The following is a 24182-nucleotide window of genomic DNA, read 5'->3' as shown; positions in this document are numbered from 1 at the left end:
TGTAGCCCGAGGAAGGAGTGAGAGTGGGGAGTTGGGGAAATGCTGAACTCACAGGATGGTGCTTGTCATACTGTCTAGATAACTCTATATGACTGTTCCTAACTCTTGACCATTTCCAAGAGCAAGGATTACCCCTTTTGGTATGTATAGGTCTCCCTATCAACACAGGAAAGAGATTCAGGAGAGAAGGAGGAACTATTTTACCCGTAACTCTTGGAGCACTTACCATGACCTCCATACACTCTTTCTTACCCCCACAACCCCTTTTGATTTTTGTTGGTATATTCTAAGTTTTGTCTGGATGTAATACATCAAAAAATATCTTAATCTTTCCAGAAATAACATACAAATGTTTTGCAAAACTTTACAATAATTATAATTACTTTTATATGCTGGTGGACACTACACACTTGGTTGACAGTCATTCACTTCCCCTCTTTCCAACTCTCAGAGACCATCTGTCTATGATAGAGCCTGAAAGTGACAAATACTTTCCTAGCTTCCTGTGCAGCTACAGGTAGCCATGTGTCGTAGTAAGGAGATATTGTTGGAAAACTCCTGGGAAATACTTTTTGATTAAAAAGAGATGTGTGATTAGAAAGCTCTCTTTTTCACCCTCTCGTCCCTCATGGATGTGTGAGGAGTGATGTCTGTCTTGGCAGGAGCTATGTATTCATGAAGATGAAAGCTAACCTGCTTAGGACAAGGATTGGATGGGTGGAAAATACCTTGGTCTTTAAGGAAATTGTTGGACCAGTCCACTGGGAAAAAACCTGATGATTGCATACCCCTGTACTTATTATATGAGGCGACCAAAGCTCCATTTCTTAGAGCTAGTTTTGGATAGTGTTCTGTGACTTGCCACCTGACAGTCTTTTATGTCATAGCTTCCTATTTTTGAAATCTATATCTTGCTGTGTTTGTTGGTTGACTGAAATATTCAAGTACCTGTTGGTGGGTTTTTTTTTCTTTCTTTCTTTTTTTCAGGAAGATTACAAGAGTGGTATACAAAAATTTGAGGAAATATATCTGAGAATGTTTTTGCCTTCACATGTGAACTCATTTCATTATAGAATTCTTGGCTTATAATTTTTTCCCTGAAGTTTCCGTACAAATTGCCCTATTGTTTTCTGTCATTAAAGAGCTCAATGCTAGACTCATTTTTCCTTTTCTTCTCCTCCCACCTTTCCCCACCTCCAGTATTTTACCATGATGTAACAAAGGTCTGGCTATTTTTCTTAGTATATCATGAGCCCTTTTATCTGTTTGAATTTTTTCTCACATTAGGAAAGTTTTCTTCTAATATCTTTGTACGTTCTGTTTTGTTTTAAGCCAATCACAAAGATGTCCAAAACAATTTACTAAATGAATACCCATTATTCATATATTAGATATCTGATCTGTGTTTCATATTTTATCTACTTCATTTGCTGTTACTTTTTAGTCTAATTCTGATTCTCTGCAGTTTATTTTCTGTAGTTGAATCTAATCTTTGCTGCTTGTAGTGCCACTTAAAATGCTGCTATTCCATTATTTGTTTTCTCTCCCCACCCCACTTAATGTTAATGTTCTTCTCATCTGTGGTCTTGTATATTCTGTCCCTATCTCTTGTATGATTAGTGTTCTTCAATTTCCCTGTGGGGGATGTGAATGGGAGCTGACATTATTTTTTGCCTCCTATTCCCCCTAAGTAGTGACTATTTACATGGCTATTGTTGGCCTCATCCTTTTAGAACTTAAGGTATCCCTCTGAATGAATTCAGTTAAATTATCAGTCATTTATCAGTCTGAGGGGACTGGGAAGGAAGATAAATATATCCACAGAAGAACCTGGTCTCTACAGTTTGGTTATTGGAAACTACTGTCCTAGGGCCATATTTCTTTTACTCCAGGCATATGCTGGTACTAGGGCCAGCCCGACCTTGTCGGTAGAAATATAAAATGCTCTTGCTTTAGGGGAATAACTTTCCAGTTGGGAAAAGTCTGCTACATTAGTGATAAGCCAGCTCAGAAAACATTGTACTGCATGTTTTTATTTGGTATGGCCAGGATTCCTTCCCAATGAGGTAGCATAGCCCTGGTATGTGCTGGTGATGGAGCACCAAGCTGAGTGATGCTAACCTCACCTCTAGCCATGTCCCCTCTGATTTAAAAGTACTTATGTTTTTTCCCTAGGATTTCCTTAGTTTTTTCCTGTGTCTCATTACTACTCCTGGATAAGGGGAATCATGGGTATGTTCCTGATGAGCCTTCAACCTAATCTCATCTTCATTATATCTAGCAAAAAATGCTTAGTGCTTTTGCCATGACTTATTGAAGAGGCTGAAAAACAATACATTTTCTAGACATTCTTAGCTAGGATTCTAAACAGAATTTAGGTTTAATCATTTGGATGCCCTTGTATGAGATTTGGAAGAGAGAAGTGAGGCACAGCTATTCTTCCAGCTTCTTATAGCAAATGTCATCCTGGGGTATCTATTTTTGTTGTGGCTTCCTGATTAGCAGGTGGCAGCTTCTGAGTTTTACAGGAAGGTGCCTGATTATAGAGCTACCATTTTTCTTCATAGCTTGGTTCTGTATTATGATTCTCAGTCATTTCTGAAAAGTTAACTAGGAGTTTGTTTATTAAGTTTTCTCATGATTCTGATAGCCATCTAAAATCATGTAAAATGTCCTGCTTATGTTAACTAGAATAGACTCATTATCTGCCACTGGAATTTGACCATTGTGAACTCAGATGCAGATTTTCTCCTATTCTTGTTTTTCTTTTGTGATTTGACTGAGTTTCTAGGAAGGACTTTGGATATCTGCTACTATACCACCATCTTTTCCAAAACTCTTTCTGATATATTTCAGATCAGTGATAACATTTCAGATATTTATGTAATCAAAGCTGTCTTTGCTTTTCCTCTCATTTCTATCTTTGGGAATTTGCTTAGAAAGTAAGATAATATTTTTATGGAGATTGCATATACACCCTACATCTTCAAAGCTTTGTTGGTAGTATAAATCCCAGTCATTTGACTATAAACCAGGTAACATCATCGTGAATCATTTCCTGGTGGTTTATTTTGTGAAAGGAAGTTTAATTTTATAACCGTTCTGAGTTCTTGATGCCATGTGTTTCTTTTCTCCTAGTTTCACTTTGGTCATTGTTCATTTTATTACTGTTCATTATCCTGCCCTCATGGAGCTTAGTGTAATAGGAGAGACTGAAGTAAAGAGACTGATAAAGCAGATGGGCTTTCTCTGTATTACCCACATATACCTCTATTAGATCTTCACTGACACTGTAGAAGGGCTGGGAATGAAGGTTTCCTGTAGGGTGAGTATTTAAGCTAACTTTGAAGAAACTAAGTTTTAGCCCATTGTAAAAGAGGGGTTGATGAGTGCTTTATGTAGGTAGAGCAATTCTGACAAGTGCACAGACTCAGGTGTGAGAGAAAAAACAAACAAAAAAAACAAAACATGGGCTCTGTGAATTGCAGGCAGCTCTTGGAGCCAGAGTGAGTATAGTGGGCTAAGGACAAGACAGTGGCAAAAAAAGAAAAGAAAAAAGTGAGGAACAAACAATAAAACATAAATTTAATGTTAGAAGCTCTAAGGACAAGACAGTGAGGAAAAAAAAAAAGTGGAGGGCCAAAAACTAAAACATAAATTTAATGTTAGAAGCTCTAAGGACTGATTATACTGTTTTCTAGGTGTAAGATTCAGGGACATGAATTAGATTGCTGGGGCATGAATGGTTCACATGTCCATTAGCTGTCCTTTATCTGTTAATTCTTTTGGATTTTTGGTAGGCACTGCTGTGGAGTAGGATGGATATTATTTTGGTCTGGAAGGATTTTAAAGCAGATGTTTTTAAATTGACTTTTGACATAGAAAAACAAATCTCGATGGGATGACTGGAGAAGCCTGATTCTAAGTGTCATGCTGTCAAGACATGCTTATGTCATAATATGCGTTTTGAGGTAACTGGTTTACTACGTGGTATGATTTCAGAGTGAGCAGTTGAATTTTAAGAGTTTGCCAATGGCAATGATTTAGGGTGTATTGACCCTTTCTTTCCTGCAGCTGGTCAAGGTACCCTCCTGGTTTGTAAAGGAATGCTCAATAAACCATAATGTAAAGACATCTTTAAGGGCTGGCATCTGGTGGACAGGTGTGTGGATTAAACAAGACATGTGGGAAGGACCTGTACCTGGTCAACATTATAAATATGAATTCCTTTTCCCTTCTCAACAAGGTGCTAGCTACCATATAACATGTTGTTATTACATCTGATTGCCACAGTGAACATAAAAGGGTGAAAAAATCTAAATCACCAGTGGAACCTCTTTGCCACTTTCCTTTCTCATCGTCTGTGTTTTTGTGATTCTACTAAGATTGAGAAAAATGAGCTTGATGGTTGGAAAGGTCTTATGGAAGATGTGATACTTAGAGAAAGGACAGTTGTAGGGAAGTAAAGGAGTAATCAGGTCAAATAGAGAAACATGAACAAAAGCTGAGAGATGTGTCATGATAGCCTTCCTATGAGAAGAGGGAGCTCGTCTTTAGTGGGTAAAAGAAGACACTCAACTGAATTAAATTCATCAGACCCACCCTTTTCTGAAAGATCACCGGGGATACACAAGCTCCCAATCTATGTAGTGTAAAGTAAGGGTGGACAGTTGGATGGCAAAACTTAGTGATTCAGAAAACAATTTCGTGTTTCACATTTATTCATTAAGCTGAAAATTTTGTCTATTTTTACACCTCAATTCTATAACAGTTCCCCTTTTTGCTATAATACAATGTTGAAATGTACTTATGTTTAACCTCTAGGCTAACGTTTAGTATCAATTAATCAGAAATTCCTTTGGTTTTACACATGGAGGGAATGTTTCAAAAGTATAAAAAGGAGAAATTTTCAAAAAAATATATTTTTGATATAAGAAAATAGAATGCTTCATTGTTTTGGTCCCATTTGAAAGTAGGAATATTCTAAAAACAGTTTCATCTGCATCTTAGACTTGCAAGTAGAAAAGCTTGATTTAGAATTCATATTGTTTCTTTCTAAACCACCTAAATTTAAATATCATCAGCCACGTGGCAACAAAGGTATAATTTCCAGAAAAATTATACTTTTAGTGGGAATATTTTCATGCAAAGCATCTTATTTTTCTCTGAAAGTCATGCTTTTCCCAGAAACCAGTGGTTTCACTTCTGTATTTTAATTAGTATTTTTATTTTCCACAATCCGTTGATAGTGATGGGAAACTTGAACTTGAGACTTTGTTTAGCTGTATAGATCTTGAAATTAGTGTGTCTTTCTCAATGGGGACATCATTTGAATAGGGAATCAGTGTTGATTCATTATGGAGATACTGAAGAAGCTTTCCACTGTGACTTCATAAAAAAATCAAAATGAAAATTATAAGGAAGTTGCAAGGGAAGGAAGCTCTCTTAAAGTTCAACCACTCCAGAAAAATTAAGTAAAACTAGAGAGGTAATTTTCCACAGGTCTAGCAATGACTCTGTTGAGTATAGCTTTAAACTGAAAGGAAAGCATTACTGTTTTTTAAAAATTCTACTTGCAAAATTAGAAAAAAATCAACTATAAAAGAAATCAAATTAAAAAATTAAACAAATTTTAAAGTTTTCCAGATGATTCTAATGTGCTGCCAAGGCTGACAAATCCTGCTTTCTTCATGATAGACGACCTTCTCTTCAGCTCACTTAGCCAAGATTCCTGAAAGTAAAGCATTTCTTAACTTTATATTAAGCTAGTATTAAACATGAGAAAATAATCTGTGTATTAAAAATTCTTCTAGGAAACGGGAGTTCTTGGCTACAGTACCTTGATTGTTCTATTCACAGCAATTTTCTGTGAATTGTTCCACCTCTTTTGTAAATCATCCTTTTATTCTTCTTACTTCCAATCCCTTCTTGACTCTGTAACTTTATCGTTTTGATAACTATTATTTTTCTCACCTCAATTTGCTACTTCTCCTCCTTCTTACTTTTCTTTTTTGGCCTCTGGTTCAACTTTGATCATCCCCATTCTCTCCATTAAGCAACTCTGCACTATCACAATCTCACAGGCTTCATTCTGCCCACTCATTCAGTTTGAGCTGCTATTTGAGATCATGAAGGCTTGGATTCTGCTTAAAGAAACTTCCAAGTTTCTTTATCCTGCCAAATCCCTGTCTGCATGTAAAATGCGGTGTGAATTTTGCCTTCTGATGACATGATAAAAATACCAGTTACCCTCCTCCAATCAAACGAAATCTAGCCTTTATAATAAAGGACACATTTCTAGAGAATATGGCTTGGTTTTATAAATTGGGCAAGGGTACCCCATGATGACTTTAGAAATCCTCTATGGAGACAAAAGAAGCATTTGAAAGTATTTCTTTGGTATTACAATAATCATATAAACTTTCTGAAATCTTCATGTAGGATGAACACTAAGGCTGAAGTGTTTGACAACTGTATTTTCTTCAATGAATTTTGTGTAGAGTTTGGTTCCATGTGCTTTTCTCTTGGCATGTCTAGGCTACTCTAATGGTGAGTTAAAAAGGACTTTGAAGCTATCTAACACCTTGTGGAAAGAAACAAGCAATTAATGAGCGTAGGAGTGAGCTATGGGGCTTGGTCTCAGCACCCATGAGAAAGACTTGAGGTTATTCATAGAACATCAGCAAAAAAACAGGGACTGGGACTTAGGTAGGAAAAGTTTGAATAGGAAATAAGCATCGAGAGAAAGATTATCAAAAATGAAGCAGGCAATATTTCATTCTACCTCAGTTTTGTTTGAACTTCACTTGAAATATGTTTACTTCTGCAGAGCACAGAGTTCAGAAAAAGATGTAGACATCCTCAGGAGCTCAGGGGAGAGTAACCAGGAGAAGGAAGAGGTTGTTGTGAAGAGCAGATCAATAAGTGGGGCTGTTTGGACTGCAAGAGAGATGTTACCAGGGGACCTAATCACTGTTTTCAAATATTTGAAGGGCTCTTATGTGGAATGCACACAACTTGTTATGTAGACACTAGTAGGGGAGAAGCTAGGGACACAGGGTGTATTTAAAATGGTGTGAAGAAGAAAACAAATTCATGATACAAAAATCTTAATTCTTCCTCCCTGCCCCAAACTTCTGATATTCTAGGATTCACAACACTTTTCTACATTTGTGTGTGTGTGTGTGAATTGTCTCCCAGTTAATTTAGAATTTAATAGTGTTCTAAGGAAGCAACAAATAGACCAAATTATATCATCTTAGGATACTTAACTTTTCCTGGACTCAGTTTCTTTACCTTATTATATAGTAAGCCCTATGTAAATGTAAGACATTATCATTGTTGTCTAGCAAAAACATAAAGTGTTAAATACTTAACATGATTTACTGAGTTTTAGTTAAAATCATTCTTGTTTTCCATCTGGGATAAGTTATTCTGAAAGGTGGGATTGGGTTAATTTTCTGATATCATAGCCTTATCTGTACATATGATAATTTCAATGGATTGCATCTACCCATTTGAATTCACATCTGAAAAAATATTTCAGATGAAAATTTTGTATCATTACTCAGGGCAACTGGAGGAACCAAGGCACAGTTATTCCCCTCGATGGGCACAGCTGAATGTAGGATGAGCATCTTCTCTCAGTAGTTTATTCCTTTCCTATCCAATGTGAAGTAACATTAAATCTTAAATCTGAAAGATTGTTTAAAGTTTTTCATTAGTTTTTTTTTTACATTTGATTTTAAAAGCTTTGCAAATAATGAGTAAATACTAAGATTCCCTAAGTTAAGACTATCTTTGAAAACATTATGTGTGGACAACATCCAAATTGGTGTGAAGAAAACAAAGAAATGGAAAAAAAGATGAAATCTCTTACTAGACCATGAAATTTTAGAGGCATTCACAATAGAGAAAAAGAGAACTTATAAATACCTTTTTTTAATATGAAAAATGATTGTCCAGACTAGATGCCCTGAAAGACCTTCCCAACTGAAACAACTAAAATGCAGAACAAAATGGAAAAAAAAAGAAGGTAAAAAAATGCAAATTTCAGAAAACAAATACCAGAAATCTTACACAGATAAAATCACTATTAGTATATGCATGTATTGGGTGGGCCAAAAAGTGCCTTCAGTTTTTAAGTAAAAATAAAAGACACATTTTTCATTTTCACCAAGAACTTTATTGAACAACGTATTCACCCTTTTGTTCCACTACCTTCTGCCATTTTTCAGGCAACTTCATAATTTCATCTTCCCAAAACTTTTTTACCTTTTTTGAGCAGAGAACTGTTCCAGGTGCCTTTTACAGACTTCCAGGGAATTGAATTTTTTTCCACCAAGAGAATTTTGTAAAGACTGAAATAAATGGGAATCCGAAGGTGCAGTGTCTGGTGAATATGGTGGATGAATCAGAACTTCCCAGCCAAGCTGTAACAGTTTTTGCCTGGTCACCAAAGAAACACGTGGTCTTGCGTTATCCTGATGGAAGATAATGCGTTTTCTGTCGACTAATTCTGGATGCTTTTCATCAAGTGCTGCTTTCAGTTGGTCTAATTGGGAGCAGTACTTGTTGGAATTAACCGTTTGGTTTTCTGGGAGGAGCTCATAATAGAGGACTCCCTTCCAATCCCACCATATACAAAACATCACCTTCTTTGGATGAAGACCGGCCTTTGGTATGTTGGTCGTGGTTCATTTCGCTTGCCCCATGGTCTCTTCCATTCCACATTATTGTACAGTATTCATTTTTCATCACCTGTCACAATTTGTTTTAAAAACAGAACATTTTCATTACGTTTCAGCAGAAAATCGCATGCGGAAACACAGTCAAGAAAGGTTTTTTGCTTAACTTATGTGGAACCCAAACATCAAAGCGATTCACATAACCAAGCTGGTGCAAATGATTTTCAGCGCTTGATTTGGATATTTTGAGTATGTCGGCTCTCTCCCGCGTGGTATAATGTTGATTGTTCTCAATTATTGCTTCGATTTGATCGCTATCAACTTCAACTGGTCTACCCGACAGTGGAGCATCATCCGTCGAGAAATCTCCAGCACAAAACTTCACAAACCACTTTTGACACGTTCAATCAATCACAGCACTGTCTCCGTACACTGCACAAATCATTTCTGGGGTTCAGTTGCGTTTTTACCTTTCTTAAAATAATAAAGCATAATATGCTGAAAATGTTGCTTTTATTCTTTCATCTTCAATATTAAAATGGCTACACAGAAATTCACCAGTTTCGATAAGTCTTTTTTTAAATGCACACTGATATGACAGCTGTCACAATCTAACAAAATGTTTCGAATGAAGTTAAGGACAACTAAGTGCTACTAGAGCCATCTTACGGAAAAAAAATGCATGAAACTTTTGGCCCACCCAATACTTTATTCCATTTATCATCATCTCTATCTTGCAAATGCTAGAAAATTGGGTTGCTTCTCAAAGTGCAGGATTAAGAGATCTGACTTAAAGTTTTTTAATATGTCTAGAATTGTCCATACTTCTCAAAATCTTAATTTGGTAATGATATTAATGTCATGGTCCTAGGGAGCTACATTTAATTAGTCTGGGGTGGGGTCCAGACATTGGTAATCTTTAAAGTTCCCCAATATTTCCGATGTCCTGCCAAGTCGAGAAATCTGCTCTAGAGTACATTTTTGTTGTTGTTGGTAAATGCCCTTTTTCTCGGCTCATTCAGTCTGGATTCCTGAATAGAACTGTAACTTGGCTCTTCTTACTTTTTATTTTGGGGTGCATGTCCATTCGTGAATTTAGCTGTCAAATCTCTGCTGACGACTCCCAAATCGCGATAGGTCCACCCTCTCATCCAGCTCTTGAACCACATCACTGAAAGTTGATTGGGCACTTTCACTTGACTGTCCACTCTCAAACTCACCATGTCATCTTCCAGCGACATTAGCGGTCACTCATGTGAAAATCTGCCATCATCTTTGACTTTGTCTCCTCCTTCACCTTCCTTTTCCTCTGCCTGCAGGTTCCTGTCCATTTTTTCTACTACAGTAGAGCTCTTCATCCTTTTCCCCTCTCATATTAGTCTATCATGATAGTCCAGACCCTCACTATCTCAGCATGGCTATTATTTGTATTAGACCTCTGGCCTTCTCAAATCTAGGCTCTCCTACCTCCAATGTATCCTATTTATACCTAGCAGATGAATTTCTTTTAAGCATTACTTTAATTTCACTCCCCACCTTTCATTTCATTTTCTTTTTTTTTTTTTTTTTGGCCATATCAAGTTCTGAATAATTTGGCCCAAGCATTTCTACCTCACATTATTTAATACCATTTGTCCTTTTTTTCTGGCGAGTCTGTCATGTACGCTCCACAGTATGCTTTAATTTGATTAGTTCAGTTGTTCCCAAAGTCGAGGCTTCCTATGGATGCCACTTGAGATGATTCTTTGTGGTATATGAATAAACTTCAAAAATGTTTAGTTATATATCTAAATATAATGTAAGCTAGAAAAATAGACATGTACTTCAAATTCATGATTTGACAGATTTGTATTTCTTAGACTGAGACAAGGTAAATCCTAAAGTTTTTTAAGTTATCATTTAAAATAGTAAATAGGTAATATGGAAAAACTGTGAAGATATATGAACAGCTGATATCCGCAAAAAGTGATTTATACTATTTTCACCTCCTGGCATAATGTGGGGGAAGATTCATTCTTTCAGTCCTAATTTAACTTCAAAATTCTCCATTAAGTCAACCATGCCAAATCTGCTGGAGAGATGTAGGAGGGTGAAGAAAGACAATAAAACCACTGGTTTTGAACAAGAACACTAGTCATGTGTGAATGCAAGATTTTGTTAAATGGTGAGAGTGGGTGATATTGAGGCAGCTCCAGTTATGGGCTACTCTTTTGAGTGTTAAATGGGAAAAAGAGGGACTTCCTGGCAGTCCACTGGTTGAAAATTGACCTTCCAAGGCAGGGGTTGTGGGTTTGATCCCTGGTCCGGGGAGCTGAGATCCCACATGTCTCATGGCCAAAAAACCAAAACATAGAAACAATATTGTAACAATTCAATTAAAACTTTAAAATTGGTCCACATCCAAAAAAAAGAAAACCTTAAAAAAAGGGGGGGGGGAGAAAGCTAGAATGAAAACTAAAGGGGTGACCCAGATGATCAGGCAGATCACTCTCAACTGCCATGTAGGCAGGCAGATTCCTCTAAAAGTTAGCCAAGAATAGATGGAGAAACACCAGATCTAAAGTCCTGCAGTCCCCTGTCTTCTGATGCTGCCACTACTACTTCTTTTGCTGACATTCTACCCTGGTCTGCACTCTCCAAATGGGGACCAGGGACCAGGCGCTAGTCTGGGGTGAGAAGGGAGTGAGATTCAGATGTGGGAGACGTTGAAGAGAACATGCTGTGAGCTGTTGTAGCTTGTCTGGGACCTTTTTTTGTGCTTGAAAAACCAGTCCTAGAGTACTTAGGGGAAGAAGCCCAAATTAATATTATTCGGCCTCCTCCCACTCTGTAAGTAGAGGCTTTTCCCATGGTGAAATCATAGGATGTTTTGTTTTTTTCCCTGTATTTTCTCCCTCAGGGATTACTGACACTTCCACGTCCCCCCGACCCCCCGCTGTGAATGTCCCTGACTGGGGGGTTACTCCAGTCATCTGATGCCTTTGAGGCATCCTTCCCTTTCCCTCTGAAATTAAAACAGTCAACTGTGAAACCAGTTATTTCACAACAATTTTTAGTGGTTTCACTCTTTATCAAACAAGAAGAAGAAATTCAAGTGAAATCAAGGTGTGTGTGTGCATGTGTGTGTGTTAGTAAAAACTGAACTAGGGCTTGGGTGTCAGGTTTTATTTTCGGCTCTGCCTTTAACAAGCTGGGTGATGGGGTACAGCTCAGTTCACCCATCAGCATCATGAAGGGTGGAACCATAACACCTCTGGTTTCCTCCCAGATCAATGGAAGTGAACCTTTCTCTTAAGTTTTATTAGAGTGTTCCCCAGCATTTCCTTCAGCCCCCTATGGACCCACTGCCAGATACACGGGCAGCAATCATGGCAACTGATTCAAGGTTCACTTAAGAGGCAGATGGTTAGGCTTAATCCAACTGCTTATAGCATTCTGGATAGTGAGGGGAGAAAAACGACTGGTTATCAGTTCCTGGTTTGAATAGGAAGTGGTGAGTGTTTGGAGGAGTTGCGACCAGAAGGGGGTAAAAAGATGTTTTGAAAAGTGAAGGCGGGCTACTTGCTTTACCAAAGCAAGGGCATCAAACTTAGCTAATAAGAATAGTCATCCACAGAGTGGCTTTGAGAAAATCTAAATGCAACCAAGTGGACATTTCAAGCTGAGATCTGAAGAAATCTGACAGTTTATTCTGCCTCAGACAACCTTCATATTTTAACATCTAAAAACCTTCCTCCTCCTCTTACTTCTGGTGTTGGCTCACAGTGTTGTATTTCTGATTGTTCCATCTCCAGGCAGTGCTTTACTTGCGTATAGTGTTTTCCAGGGAGTCGAAAAACACTCTGATTATGTGCTATTGGAGTATGCGTGTGTGTGTGTGTAAGAGAGATGGGAGAAGTTTGCAAGTCTCCATTTTCTTAGGGAAAGCTTAACATGTAACAGAAAGATACTCTGGGTGGCCATCCTGCTTGTGCATCTGACAGGGTAGAATTATGCTATGAGATTTTAATGTGTCGCTTTTAATTTTTTCCTATATTTTCAATCTTGACATGAGATCATTCATGATAAATCCTTGTTTTCAGGAACCTAAAGACTTCAAGAGCTCTAAGAATGGTCATTCCTAACAGATCTCTTTACCACAAGCTATTCGTGCGTTGATGCTCAGACCGTGCATCATTTTTCCCGGAGAACATGACTCAAAAGGGTTCATTTCGAGAATAAGTAACACTGTCTGACATTCTAACTGGAAGAAAAGGTTTTATTCTCCTATACCATGTCCTCCACTTCCAAGGAAAATTTTTAATGAAATATGTTCCAGAAAAATAATAATGTAATCCGAAGTCCAGGAATATAATTGTTCTCTTCAAGGTGTTCAGTGCTTCCTCAGTATAAAAACAAATCAACATCACAAGACCTTTATTTTATCTCTATGTAAAAGAAAAGCAGCAATAACAGTGGATACTACTTATTGGGCAGCCACTGAACCCTAGGAGTTTGGCATATTAACCCATGTGGTCCTTCCAACAAATCCACAGGATTGTGATTCTTGTTTAGCAGATGATGAAACTGAGATTTTGAGAAGTTAAGCATCTGCTCAAGGTCATATAGCTAAGAAGTGCTGATCTCCCTCGTTACAAAGGTTCTACAACTTTCCTTATACTACATGGATTAAAAAAAAATGTTCTTTGTTCCATTTATAATTTTACAATTGTTTAAACCAAACCTGCTTTCAAGTTCTCATTAGAAACAACTTTTTGAAATTAATTTGGAACGTGATTAGAATAAGCCACACAATACATCCATGATTTGAAAAATAGTGGAAAAGTTTGGAGTAGTAACTTAGGTTCTAGTGTGATCACATTTTTGGTGTTGGAAGGGCCTTTTGAAATCTCATCAAAACATCCGCTTTGGGGATTCCCTCTGCCATCACCCTTAGGGGAAACTACTTGAGCTCATGTAGTGATAGGACATGCAGAACTTTTCAGTCAGAAATTTCCATTTTTAGCCAGTTCAAATGATTAGTTAATAATACTTCATCTTTATATACTCTCTGCAGTTGACATGTTACTCACCTCTTTTACACATCGTGTTTCATTTACGGAAGCTTGTTCTTATTTTGAGTCCAAGTCTGTTGTCCCATTTACTTCAACTCACAGGAGGGATGGAAACTTTTTCGGTATAGAATGTAAATGACGTAGGGGATAGTGTTGGGGTGAATAACTTCTCATTTAATATTCATGATGTGGTATCTCTTTGCTAAGGTGGTTTTGGTGAACATATTCCTCATAGATTTGACAAAAATGAGTATGTGCTTTCCTCTTTTATGAACCCCTTTTAAAGCTACAAAACCAAGAGCTCTGCTGATGCAGATCTGTATTTTCCCCTTCTTTCCCCCACATGCATGAAAAAACAGCAACATGGAAGAAAAGAATAGTTCTGACCAATAGCAATAACTTGCCATCTCCGCAACAATAGGTCTGTGGATAGAGAATTACAAAGTAAATCCTTGGTAGCTAAGAATGTTGCTTTGCTTTTAGAAATTGAAACTTTTTTTTTTTGCCATCTAATAACAGCTTTATTGAGATGTAATTTACACACCATAGAACCCACCCATTTAAAGTGTACAATGCAATGCATTTTAGTGTATTCACAGAATTGTACAACTGTCACCATCATTTTAGAATATTTTCCTCACCCTAAAGAAACCCCTTCCCCATCAGCAATCCCTCCCCATTCCTTCCACCATCACCACCCTCAGCCCTGAGCAAGCACTGATCTACTGTCTCTACCCATCTGCCTGTTCTGGACCTTTCATATAAATGGAATCATGCGATACACAACCCTTGTGTCTGGCTTCCTCGTTGTAGCATGTGTCGGTAGCATGTAGTCTTTTCAATGGCTGAATAACATTCCATTGTATGCCACACCGCTTGGTGTTTGTCTGAAACTTTTGACTTTTGATTTAGTTGTTAACGTGGGTAAAACAAAAGAACTTTATATTACACTTAATTGAACTTTCTGTGCCCTTTAAAAAACACATTCTGAGGGCTTGGAAAGATGCCCTACATTTTTAACTTGGGACCTCTGTGTATAGATAAGATGTATATTTGTTTTATCTACTTTCCTCATTCTTGTGTGTAACATGTAAGTGTGCAAAAGGGAGCGTGCAATTGGATATAGTTCAAGAAGTGCATAGACAAAGTTCACGTGGATAAAATCATGCAATTTCACTAGGCCCAGTTTCCTTCATGACTTGAGTCTATGGATCATGGTGTGTGTTCCTCAGTGTCGATAGAATCGACCACACTGTGGGTGTAGCTTTCCAGTCAGGCTTACATCCCCATAATTATTGTTTGATAGGTAAATTTCACCTTGTGATATGTGGGTAAGTATTCTCCATGATCAGAATTTAAAGGCATGCTCATCACTAATTTTTCCTGATCTTTCACTTTGTCAGAGATTAGAATAGTCTGACAGGACTTTATTCAACAGTGCTGTTTTCTTCTAAGGATCTCCTGAAAGGGTTTGCAAATTGATATTTTCCTAATTATTTTTCTCATTTAGAAATATCAGTTATTTAATACCAATGGATATATATATATATATATATATATATATATATATATATATATATTAAAGGAAAAGGGAAGTGTGGTGAGGTGGATAGGTAGAAGTTAATGTCAGGGACAATGAGAAGCATTGACCATGTTCAATCTGAATTGTTTTGATTCGGAGACATCTTATATCTTCAATTAACTGAATATCTATTGAGGACAAGGCTTATAGTCATTCTTGTATAGTGCCAAAGGGAAGAAAAATGGTGAGGTATATCTTTTGTTTAAACATAATGATATGGAGAAAATATGCTTTTAGGAAATAGGATTCTATCAATACTTTCCTCCTTACCCACCCATAAAACACCTATACATCTGAGTTACCTGAAGAAGGATTTATCAATTAGAATTGTTATAAAATGGATGGATGGAACCATTTCAAATTTCTCCCTAAAAGTGTTCAAATAGACACAAAACCAAGAGTCAATGATGTTATAGGCTTTCTTCCTGGTGGGCATTATGGATACCACAAAGAACAAGACAGGCACAGCCCTTCCTTTTTCAGAACTGGTATTGAGAGCAACATTTGGAAGGGCTAGAAAGCAGAAAAGGTATAAAAGGAAAGAGTCATTAAGAAAGCTGCTCAGAAAAAGGACGAGGTCAGAGGGGAAGAGATAGGATGCTTCAGAACTGTGGCTGGCAAGTGATAGCTTCATCCAGGTTGTGTTGGGTACACAGTGATGAACATATGCCATCCCAGCTCACAAGGAACTTCCAACCTAGGTGGGTGACCCACACTGCAGAGGGAAAAAAGGAGTGTTGATTGGTTCCACCTGGGATTCATCCTTTGGGCACCGGCTTGCGTTTCTCTGTGGTGGTCTCACTGCATGTGGATTGTGGGTTCTTTTGGTCTGTCCTTCTAAGGATGGGGCCCTTGAGCATGGGACACATACACTGTGGCACATCTTAGGTCAACACTTCATTAATCCCAGGATTTTCTGTGAAAATGATAAACCACAGTCCTTTTTTACTTTAAGTTGTTTTACAATGTTGTGTTAATTTCTGCTATACAGCAAAGTGATTCAGTTATACACATATATGCATTCTTTTCATATTCTTTTCCATTATGGTTTATCATAGGATATTGAATATAGTTCCCTGTGCTATACAGTAGGACCTTTTGTTTAATAAACCACAGTCCTTGAGAAAATTCATACCAAAGTATAACAAATGCATAGGGATCTCAATATTCACATTATTATTCAGCAGAGACAATAAATGCATGAATAAATATGGCACTGATTGAGTTCAGATATGTGCATTAAGATGAACCTATTTTTAGAAATTAGGACCCAAATGTTAACTGATTTCTCCTAAACGTTCTCTACCTTTTTACTTACATACTAACTTAAATATATCCAATTTTCATTTCCAGTGCTCTGCAATGTGTGGCAAATGTCCCTTGGAGTACAAAAGCAGTAAATTTCTCTTTATTGTTGTTATTTATTGTGAAGACATGCTTCATTAAACAGTCCCTGCCTTGTTACTGAAACAACTTAATATGGTTTTGCTCAACTAATGTTTTTCATCAGCGTTCATCATTGAGTTGTTTCCTACCTAAGAAACAGGGTTGGTATTCTAAATATTGTCTATGCTAGGATGGAGAAATCTCATTACCAAAAAGGTAGTAAGTTTTAGGAGAAAGCTAGTTTAAATCAATCAACAGAATGGTCTCTGTCGAGAGTTACGTGACACTTATAATAGTGTACTGCTTATGCTTTTATTTAGGGGGTTAAATATCTCTGCTACTGGCCAAGCAGAAAGAAAGAACACTTGAGTTTTGGCTTGCAGTGATTAGAATGGGCATTTCTGAGTAGGAAAGAGAACTGAGTTTAGATGCAGGAGCAGTGTAGTCTGGCTGGGCTCTGCCATCTCTCCAGCCCTCAGTTGCCTCATCAGTAAAATGAAAGCAGAGCTGTTTGTTTTCTCTAATTTTGCTTCGAATTTTGATATTTTATATTTATCACATCTACTTGCTATCACCAAACATCGTTCATATATTAACGAAGGAATGAAGACATATATAGAATTAGCTCACCAAAAGAGCACTAGAAGGAAGTCTAAGAGAACCCCACTGGGAATTGGAAGACTTGGGTTTAGCTTTAGCTCTGTCAGTGACTAGCTTTGTGACCTTGGGCAAGATACTTCTCAGTAGTCCCTATAATAATTTTCCGTTCTAAGATTCTGTGAGTTCAACAATGAAGTAAAAATCAGAATGGAGGCATACAACTGTACCTGATATTATCAGGACGTGAACTTTGGACTCAGGGAGACCTAGCGAAACTAGGATTTGATTTTTTTTTTTTAAGCACAAGATAGGTGTTAAACATTTTATAGCTTTTTTTAAATTAACCATTTTTAAATATACAATTCAGTAGAATTTAGTACATTCACGTGTTATGCAACCACCACCTGTCTCTAGTTCCAAAACATTTTTATTATCTCAAAAGGAAACGCTGTACCCTTTAAGCAGTCACTCTTTCTTCCCTCTGCTCACCTCAGCTCCTGGCAACCACCAATCTGCTTTTTGTCTGTAGGGATTTGCCTATTCTGGATAATTCATATGCGTGGAATCATATAACACTTGGCCCTTACAGTCTGGCTTCTTTCACTTAGCATAATGTTTTTGAGGTTCATCCATGTTGTAGCATGGATCAGCACTTCATTCCTTTTTATGGCTGAACAATATTCCATTGTATAGATGCATCACATTTTGTTTACCCATTCATCCTTTGAGGGGTATTTGGGTTGCCTTTACTGTTTTTTTTTTCAATTTAATTTAATTTTATTATACAACAGGTCCTTATTAGTCATCAACTTTTGTATTCAATATTGTATACATGTCAATCCCAATCGCCCAATTCATCACACCCCCCCCCACCCCCCTGTCACTTTCCCCCCTTGGTGTCCATACGTTTGTTCTCTACATCTGTGCCTCAATTTCTGCCCTGCAAACTGGTTCATCTGTACCATTTTTCTAGGTTCCACATATATGTATTAATATACGATATTTGTTTTTCTCTCTGACTTACTTCACTCTGTATGACAGTCTCTAGATCCAACCATGTCTCTACAAATGACCCAATTTTGTTCCTTGTTATGTCTGAGTAATATTCCATTGTGTATATGTACCACATCTTCTTTATCCATTCGTCTGTCGATGGGCATTTAGGTTGCTTCGTGACCTGGTTATTGTAAATAGTGCTGCAGTGAACATTGGGGTGCATGTGTCTTTTTGAATTATGGTTTTCTCTGGGTATATGCCCAGTAGTGGGATTGCTGGATCATACGGTAATTCTATTTTTAGTTTTTTAAGGAACCTCCATACTGCTCTCTATAGTGGCTGTATCAGTTTACATTCCCACGAACAGTGCAAGAGGGTTCCCTTTTCTCCACACCCTCTCCAGAATTTGTTGTTTGTAGATTTTCTGATGATGCCCATTCTAACTGGTGTGAGGTGATACCTCATTGTAGGCTTTTTTTTTTTTTTTTTTGCGGTACGTGGGCCTCTCACTGTTGTGGCCTCTCCCGTTGCGGAGCACAGGCTCCGGACGCGCAGGCTCAGCAGCCACGGCTCACGGACCCAGCCACTCCGCGGCATGTGGTATCTTCCCGGACCGGGGCACGAACCCACGTCCCCTGCATCGACAGGCGGACTCTCAACCACTGCACCACCAGAGAAGATCCCCCTCATTGTAGTTTTGATTTGCATTTCTCTAATAATTAGTGATGTTGAGCAGCTTCTTGGGCATCTGTATGTCTTCTTTGGAGAAATGCCTATTTAGGTCTTCTGCCCATTTTCGGACTGGATTACTTCTTTTTTTAATATTGAGCTGCATGAGCTTTTTATATATTTGGAGATTAATCCTTTGTCCTAGATTCGTTTGCAAATATTTTCTCCATTCTGAGCGTTGTCTTTTCGTCTTGTTTATGGTTTCCTTTGCTGTGCAAAAGCTTTTCAGTTTCATTAGGCCCCATTTATTTATTTCTGTTTTTATTTCCATTACTCTAGGAGGTAGATCAAAAAAGATCTTGCTGTGATTTGTGTTACAGTGTGTTCTGCCTATGTTTTCCTCTAAGAGTTTTATAGTGTCCGGTCTTACGTTTAGGTCTCTAACTCATTTTGAGTTTATTTTTGTGTATGGTGTTAGGGAATGTTCTAATTTCATTCTTTTACATGTAGCTGTCCAATTTTCCCAACACCACTTATTGAAGAGACTGTCATTTCTCCATTGTATATCCTTGCCTCCTTTGTCATAGATTAGTGGACCAGAGGTGCATGGGTTTATCTCTGGGCTTTCTATCTTGTTCCATTGATCTATGTTTCTGTTTTTGTGCCAGTACCATATTGTCTTGATTACTGTAGCTTTGTAGTTTAGTCTGAAGTCAGGGAGTCTGATTCCTCCAGCTCCATTTTCTTGTCTCAAGACTGCTTTGGCTATTCGGGGTCTTTTGTGTCTCCATAAAAATTTTAAGATTTTTTGTTCTAGTTCCATAAAATAATGCCATTGGTAATTTATAGGGATTCCATTCAATCTGTAGATTGCTTTGGGTAGTATAGTCATTTTCACAATATTGATTTTTCCAATCCAAGAACATGTTATATCTCTCCATCTGTTGGTAGCATCTTTAATTTCTTTCATCAGTGTCTTATAGTTTTCTGCATACAGGTCTTTTGTCTCCCTAGGTAGGATTATTCCTAGGTACTTTATTCTTTTTGTTGCATTGGTAAATGGGAGTGCTTCCTTAATTTCTCTTTCAGATTTTTCATCATTAGTGTATAGGAATGCAAGAGATTTCTGTGCATTAATTTTGTATCCTGCAACTTTACCAAATTCATTGATTAGCTCTAGTTTTCTGGTGGCAACTTATGATCCTCTATGTATAGCATCATGTCAGCTGCAAACAGTGACAGTTTTACTTCTTCTTTTCCAATTTGTATTCGTTTTATTTCTTTTCCTTCTCTGATTGCCAAGGCTAGGACTTCCAAAACTATGTTGAATAATAGTGGTGAGAGTGGACATCCTTGTCTTGTTCCTGATCTTAGAGGAAAAGCTTTCAGTTTTTCACCATTGAGAATGATGTTTGCTGTGGGTTTGTCGTATATGGCCTTTATTATGTTGAGGTATTTTCTCTGCCCACTTTCTGGAGAGTTTTTATCATAAATGGGTGTTGAATTTTGTCAAAAGCATTTTCTGCATCTATTGAGATGATCATATGGTTTTTATTCTTCAATTTGTTAATATGGTGTTTCACATTGATTGATTTATGTATATTGAAGAATCCTTGCCTCTCTGGGATAAATCCCACTTGATCATGGTGTATGATCCTTTTAATGTGTTGTTGGATTCTGTTTCCTAGTATTTTGTTGAGGACCTTTGCATCTATATTCATCAGTGATATTGGTCTATAATTTTCTTTTTTTGTAATATCTTTGTCTGGTTTTGGTATCAGGGTGATGGTGGCCTCACAGAATGAGTTTGGGAGTGTTCCTTCCTCTGCAATTCTTTGGAAGAGTTTGAGAAGGATGGGTGTTAGCTCTTCTCTAAATGTTTGATAGAATTCACCTGTGAAGCCATCTGGTTCTGAACTTTTGTTTGTTGGAAGATTTTAAATCACAGTTACAGTTTCATTACTTGTGATTGGTGTGTTCATAATTTTCTATTTCTTCCTGGTTCAGTCTTGGAAGGTTGTATATTTCTAAGAATTTGTCCATTTCTTCCAGGTTGTCCATTTTATTGGCATAGAGTCACTTGTAGTAGTCTCTTAGGATGCTTTGTATTTCTGTCTGTTGTAACTTCTCTTTTTTCATTTCTAATTTTATTGATTTGAGTCCTCTCCCTCTTCTTCTTGATGAGTCCGGCTAATGGTTTATCAATTTTGTTTATCTTCTCGAAGAACCAGTTTTTAGTTTTATCGATCTTTGCTATTGTTTTCTTTGTTTCTATTTCATTTATTTCTTCTGTGATCTTTATGATTTCTTTCCTTCTACTAACTTTGGGTTTTGTTTGTTCTACTTTCTCTAGTTCCTTTAGGTGTAAGGTCAGATTGTTTATTTGAGATTTTTCTCGTTTCTAAATGTAGGGTTGTATAGCTATAAACTTCCCTTTATAACTGCTTTTGCTGCATCCCATAGGTTTTGGATCATCGTGTTTTTGTTTTAATTTGTCTCCAGGTATTTTTTGATTTCCTCTTTGATTTCTTCAGTGATCTCTTGGTTATTTCATAACATACTGTTTAGCCTCCATGTGTTTGTGTGTTTTACATTTTTTTCCTTGTAATTCATTTGTAATCTCATAGCGTTGTGGTCTGAAAAGATGCTTGATATGATTTCAGTTTTCTTAAGTTTACTGAGGCTTGATTTGTGACCCAAGATGTGATCTATCCTGGAGAATGTTCTGTGCACACTTGAGAAGAAAGTGTAATCTGCTGTTTTTGGATGGAATGTCCTATAAATATCAATTAAATCTATCTGGTCTATTGTGTCATTTAAAGCTTCTGTTCCCTTATTTATTTTCATTTTGGATGATCTGTCCATTGGTGTAAGTGAGGTGTTAAAGTCCCCCACTATTATTGTGTTACTGCTGATTTCCTCTTCTAGAGCTGTTAGCAGTTGCCTTATGTATTGAGGTGCTCCTATGTTGGGTGCATATATATTTATAATTGTTATATCTTCTTCTTGGATTGATCCCTTGATCATTATGTAGTGTCCTTCCTTGTCTCTTGTAACATTCTTTATTTTAAAGTCTATTTTATCTGATATGAGTATTGCTACTCCAGCTTTCTTTTGATTTCTATTTGCATAGAATATCTTTTTCCATCCCCTTCCTTTCAGTCTGTATGTGTCCCTAGGTCTGAAGTGGGTCTCTTGTAGACAGCATATACATGGGTCTTGTTTTTGTATCCATTCAGCAGACCTGTGTCTTTTTGGTTGGAGCATTTTGTCCATTCATGTTTAAGGTAATTTTTGATATGTATGTTCCTATGATCATTTTCTTAATTGTTTTGGGTTTGCTTTTGTAGGTCCTTTTCTTCTCTTGTTTCCCACTTAGAGAAGTTCCTTTAGCATTTGTTGTAGAGCTGGTTTGGTGGTGATTAATTCTCTTAGCTTTTGCTTGTCTGCAAAGCTTTTGATTTCTCCATCGAATCTGAAAGAGGTCCTTGCTGGGTAGAGTAATCTTGGTTGTAGTTTCTTCCCTTTCATCACTTTAAGTATATCATGCCACTCCCTTCTGGCTTGTAGAGTTTCTGCTGAGAAATCAGCTGTTAACCTTATGGGAGTTCCCTTGTTATGTCATTTGTCATTTTTCCCTTGCTGCTTTCAATAATTTTTCTTTGTCTTTAATTTTTGCCAGTTTGATTACTATGTGCCTTGGCATGTTTGTCCTTTGGCTTATCCTTCCTGGGACTCTCTGTGCTTCCTGGACTTGGGTGGCTATTTCCTTTCCCATGTTAGGGAAGTTTTCAACTATAATCTCTTCAAATATTTTCTCCGGTCCTTTGTCTCCCTCTTCTCCTTCTGGGACCCCTATAATGCAAATGTTAGTGTGTTTAATGTTGTCCCAGAGGTCTCTTAGTCTGTCTTCATTTCGTTTCATTCTTTTTTCTTTAGTCTGTTCTGCAGCAGTGAATTCCACCATTCTGTCTTCCAGGTCATTTATCTGTTCTTCTGTCCCAGTTATTCTGCTATTGATTCCTTCTAGTGTAGTTTTCATTTCAGTCATTGTATTTTTCATCTCTGTTTGTTCTTTAATTCTTCTAGGTTTTGTTAAACATTTCTTGCATCTTTTCGATTTTTGTCTCCATTCTTTTTCCGAGGTCCTGGATCATCTTCACTATCATTATCCTGAATTATTTTTCTGGAAGGTTGCCTATCTCCACTTCATTTAGTTGTTTTTCTGGGGTTTTATCTTGTTCCTTCATCTGGTACATAGCCCTCTGCCTTTTCATCTTGTCTATCTTTCTGTGAATGTGTTTTTTCTTCCATAGGCTGCAGGACTGTAGTTCTTCTTGCTTCTGTGGTCTGCCCTCTGGTGGATGGGGCTATCTAAGAGGCTTGTGCAAGTTTCCTGATGGGAGGAACTGGTGGTGTATAGAGCTGACTGTTGCTCTGGTGAGCAGAACTCAGTAAAACTTTAATCCACCTGACTGCTGATGGGTGGGGCTGGCTTCCCTCTCTGTTGGTTGTTTGGCCTGAGGCAACCCAACACTGGAGCCTACCTGGGCTCTTTGGTGGGGCTAGTGGCTGACTCTGGGAGGGCTCATGCCAAGGAGTACTTCCCAGAACTTCTGTTGCCAGTGTCCTTGTCCCCACAGTGATACACAACCACTGCCTGCCTCTGCAGGAGACCCTCCAACACTAGCAAGTAGGTCTGGTTCAGTCTCCCCTGGGGTCACTCCTTCTTCCCCTGGGTCTCAATGTGCACACTACTTTGTGTGTGTCCTCCAAGAGTGGAGTCTCTGTTTCCCCCAGTCCTGTCAAAGTCCTGCAGTCAAATCCCACTAGCCTTCAAAGTCTGATTATCTAGGAATTCCTCCTCCCGTTGGTGGACCCCCCCAAGTTGGGAACCTGACGTGGGACTCAGAACCTTTACTCCAGTGGGTAGACTTCTGTGGTATAAGTGTTCTCCAGTCTGTGAGTCACCCACTCAGCAGTTATGGGATTTGATTTTTCTGTCATTGTGCCCCTCGTACCATCTCATTGTGGCTTCTCCTTTCTTTGGACGTGGGGTATCTTTTTTGGTGAGTTCTGGTGTCTTCCTGTCAATGATTGTCCAGCAGCTAGTTATGATTCTGGTGTTCTCACAAGAGGGAGTGAGAGCACGTCCTTCTACTCTGCCATCTTCGTTCTTCCAGCATCCATTTTATAGCTTTTAAGATT

Source organism: Delphinus delphis, chromosome 5 (genome assembly GCF_949987515.2).
Source record: "Delphinus delphis chromosome 5, mDelDel1.2, whole genome shotgun sequence".
Taxonomy (NCBI): domain Eukaryota; kingdom Metazoa; phylum Chordata; class Mammalia; order Artiodactyla; family Delphinidae; genus Delphinus; species Delphinus delphis.
This window is presented reverse-complemented; position numbering follows the sequence as displayed.